Source organism: Astatotilapia calliptera, chromosome 22 (genome assembly GCF_964374335.1).
Source record: "Astatotilapia calliptera chromosome 22, fAstCal68.1, whole genome shotgun sequence".
Lineage (NCBI taxonomy): Eukaryota > Metazoa > Chordata > Actinopteri > Cichliformes > Cichlidae > Astatotilapia > Astatotilapia calliptera.
The window spans coordinates 4,360,987-4,365,538 of NC_137442.1; positions in this window are offsets into that span (position 1 = coordinate 4,360,987).

The following is a 4,552-nucleotide window of genomic DNA, read 5'->3' on the forward strand; positions in this document are numbered from 1 at the left end:
AAACTGGGAGCTGGTTCCACAGGAGAAGGGCCTAACTAAAGATTATCTCCCTTAGAAACTCTAGAAGAGGGAGGTCCTCTGTTGCAATGAAGCCTGATCCTTCAGGACTTTATTTGTGTGGAGCACTGAAAAAAACAAAAACATAGATAGCTCATACTCCCCTTGGAATTAACAGGAATTATGAGCATTAACTATTCATCTAAGCATGAATGTGTCATCACTGACACTTCTGGGCCATTTTCACTTAATTTTGTAGGACATCATTTTGTGGTACTGGATAATTAAATTTTCACATCCAAAACAAAGATGTGACAGGACCATAGCTCCAGTTTAATATTTGTATGAGCTCAGTAAATGTCAAATGACTCAAGCAGGCATGTGCTCATGCCCGTATATACATGTAGTCAGCCAGTGCGCACACTGTTCTCCGTGCACTGCATTTGCATTTGTGCATGCATTTACATTCATGTTTACTGTATGGGCACATGTGTTTGACTGCCTGCACGTGGCATTAACATGCACCCGGGGTGATAAGACTCTTCAAGACTATTCAAGTGGAACAAAATGAATTACATCCTTGTGTTAAACCACCCAGCTTTGCAGTGTAGCTTTAGCATGTTTTCATACATTTTTCTTTTTCAGAATACTCAGGTAAAAGAAAACAAACCAGGATTTTACTCTGTGTACATTATTACTTATATTACAGTTTCTCTCCTGATGAGAGAGAAAATGGCCTTACTGGGCATACAAATTGTTTGTTTTATATGTTTCTCATTTTGGAACATATAAACATTTAGACAACTTTGCCATACTAAAGAGATTTGTAACCTTTTACTGTCATTGACCTTTACAGCACATTCACTGACTGATTTAGTCTCAAGATACTTTTCCCAATTTTAGGAGCAGCTAGTGGCCATTTAGGCCCATTCAAGGTTTTAAAAAGTTGCTGCAACCTGCCCAGCAACAAAAAGCTGGCAGACAAATCTATTAATTTCATGGAGATAAAGTGGAACATTTCAAAGCTATATATTCACATTAATCAGAAAAAACCTAAACATAACTCCAGCTGGTTAATCACAAAGGTAAACACAGTGTCCAATGCTACATTTATAGTATGCGTAGGAAGAATCGTGAATCGTAGAACTGTAGTAAAGCTGGCTGGAAACGTGCACCTTTTGCTTGTGTGAAAGCTTGTTTTGAATACTTTCAAAGTCATTATGTGGTTGCTGTGACAACAGTGATTTCAGAGAAATTCCACCAGGAAAAATAACATGAGGTGAAGGATGGAGGGAAGGAAGCAGGCATGGAGAGATTACCAAACAGTATTTAAATAAGAAGAGAGGTCTGACAGTTGGTGAAGGAGGCGTTGATGTCATGAAGAAAGGAAGGGGAGAAGGAAGGGAGGATAAAAAGGAGGAAAAATAAGCAGGGAGAGTAGAAAAAGGAGAATGAAGACCAAGATGGGGGAAAGAAAAGAGAAAGACAGCAATGAGGGAAGTGAGGAAGAAAGGTTTGGAAAAACAGAGAGAAAGAAAGCAAGATGAAAGAATGAGAGACTGGAAGAGAACCAAGAAGACAAAGGAAAGAGGAAAGGATGAAGAGAGAGGGAGGGAGGAAACAAAATCAGTAAAAGATTAACAAAGATTATCATCAAAGAAAGAAAGTAGGAGTGTTGCGAAGACAAGAGGAGGCTGATGAGAAGCAGTCGGAGCAGAGAAATGAACAGCAGGAAGGAGGAAAAGAAAAGAAAATGTTTAACAAAACACTGGGATAAAAACACAACATGAATACAAAATACAAACACGCAATTTAACGGAGTTTATTAGTCAACACTCAGGTTGAACTAAGAGACGGAGATGAACTAAGGCAAATATAAAACTGGCCATGGTGACAACAGGGTGTTAGTTGATAAATTCTACCTGTGCCTGTGTGGTTTTCCTCTGTAGTCTCTGGTTTCCTCCCACAGTCCAAAAATGTGCTTTTTAGGTTAATTGGTAGTTCTAAATTGCCTGTGGGTGTGGATATGAGACAGTGGTTGTCTTTGTTGTCTTTGAACTCATGACCTGTTTGAGATGTACCCTACTTCTCATGCTATGACAGATGGCACAGACCCCAGCAACTCCATTTTGGATAAAGGGGTCATCAGAACCCAGCCAACATGTATATATGGGCCTCACCTGGTTTTTGCTCGGGCTGGATGGTTACCATGTGGGCATGGGCTCAAACTGGGCTTTTTGTATGGGGCCTACTTGGGTTCTTCACATTAAACCCATATGGGCCATCCCAAGTGGAAACATATAGTAGGTCCTGGCTGGGTCAAACATGGGAAACACTTAACTTGGTCCAAAATGGGAAATACATGTAGGACCCACTTGGGTTTTCCACCTGGGATAGACATGGGCAAACACAGTCATTTAAGGATAGGCTGTTGTTGTGTGCCCCAGGTGGGGCAAAGTTAGGTAATCAATATATGTTTTAGTATCGATGACACAGGTGGGGCCCACCTGGTCAAACTAAATGGGTCACACATGGGCAAATGCAAGTCAGACCCCGAAAACATGTCTATGTGGGCCCCAGGTGGGTTATGTTAAGTTAATATGGACATATATTTTATGTGGGCTCAAGATTGTTTAGTATATATGAGACCCACTTAGGTTTCTCACATTAAACCCATATGGGCCATCCCAAGTGGAAACATATAGTAGGTCCTGGCTGGGTCAAACATGGGAAACACTTCACTTGTTTCAAAATGGGAAACACACGTAGGACCCACTTGGGTTTTTCACCTGGGTTAGACATGGGCAAACACAGTCATTTAAAGAAAAGCGTTTGCTTTGTGCCCCAGGTGGGGCAAAAGTGGGGCAAAGTTAGGTAATCAGTAGGTAATCAGTTTCTTCCAGTCCATTCTTTAAAGAATGGACTGGAAGAAACAAGAACAAACGTGATTTGATGAATCGCTCCTAGTATCCTTTGTGAGACCAGGTGTAATTTGAAATTACTTTTAAGGCAGAACAGGGGAGGAGGCTATTTTCACAGAGACAAGTACATGTGTCACATGACTGAGAAACCAGTTGCCCAAGAACTGTATGAAGGTGTGTGTGTGTGAATGAGACCTCTAGTAGCAAGTCTCATTCGCTTTGAGTCCACAAACTGAGTAGAAAGTCACTATATAATGACCAGTTCATGTACCATTACAAACAAAACACAAGTGAGACTCAAGCAGAAGTGAAAACAATCAAGGTGGGGCAGATAATAAAAAGGGAGGAACAAGGAACAAGAAAAGCAGTCATCTACTGTAGATAAAACGGAAAGTGGAAATAAGTACACAGATGAGAAAAGCAGGAGCAAAGACAGGGAAACAGACCAGACCAGGTGTGCAAAGGTGACAGAGGTCAAGGGTTAATTTTTCTAAAAAACATATATATCTTTCACATCTTGAGCACCCCCAAGTGTCTCACTGCGAATCTTTTGGAGAATCAATACCTTTTGTCTCACTTCTGCCTTTAGATAAATCCATCACAACAGCAATCAAAACTAATGTGGCTTAAAAGTTCTTAAAGCAACAAATGCTTATCTGCTCTACTTTATGAGCTCTGGCAAACAAAGTGAAATGGGCTAAGCTAAAGGACAGACAGACACGATGATGGGAGACTGGGATGACAGAGGAAGATTGACTGAAGGAGAAACAGAGTGATTTTGCTGCTTCAACGGTCTTAAACAGGAAGGTCAGCATCTTCAAACAGCAGTCAGAAAAACAATGAAATGAAGAGAACTGGCAGGAGCAGAGAAGAGGGCTGATAAGAAGAACAGCAGTATAGTTCTGCAGTGTAGTGCTTGCAGGAAGACGTGCACACACAATGGTTTTAATGCGATAGCATTGTTACACAATAATATTAGCTAAATACTTTTAGACTGTAGGATTGGACTTTCTAGTAGATCATGGATAATCATAAAGTATAAGAACACAGTGTCAAAACATGTATAAACAATGCATATTAGTGGGCGTATCTGAATCTTTATTAGTTTGAGTATGTTCTAACAATTAAGTAATTGCTCTAGAATTAGCACAATAAGTACTAATTACGTTTACGCCCATTGTAGGTGAAATAAATGTTAATTCTAAGTTGCACAAGTTCCACCTACAAACTTTGACAAAGGTGTATGTGATTGATGGTAATGTTAAATTGGGGGAACATTCTTGTTCCAGAAGTAAAAGATACAACACTAAAAAAAGAAAAATAGCAAGATCAAAGTGAAAATCACAAAGAGCAGTGGTGCACAAACAAAAAGGAGAGTTCATTTAAGGTCTTAACAGCATTTAAGGAACAACATTTACTGATGTGATGTGGGTTAAATGTCCCCGATTCACTGTTTCAAGAGGGGACTATCATTTTTCATGCATTTTACCAGAAATTAGTGCTGAAAAACTGAGATTACATTAGAGGAGAAGGTACTTGGATGCATGAATGGAAAATTACTTCTCACAAGTGGCAGTGCTGAGCGACCTGAGGATGAAGGCGAAACTGTCAGTGTATTTGATCCATGTTCCTGC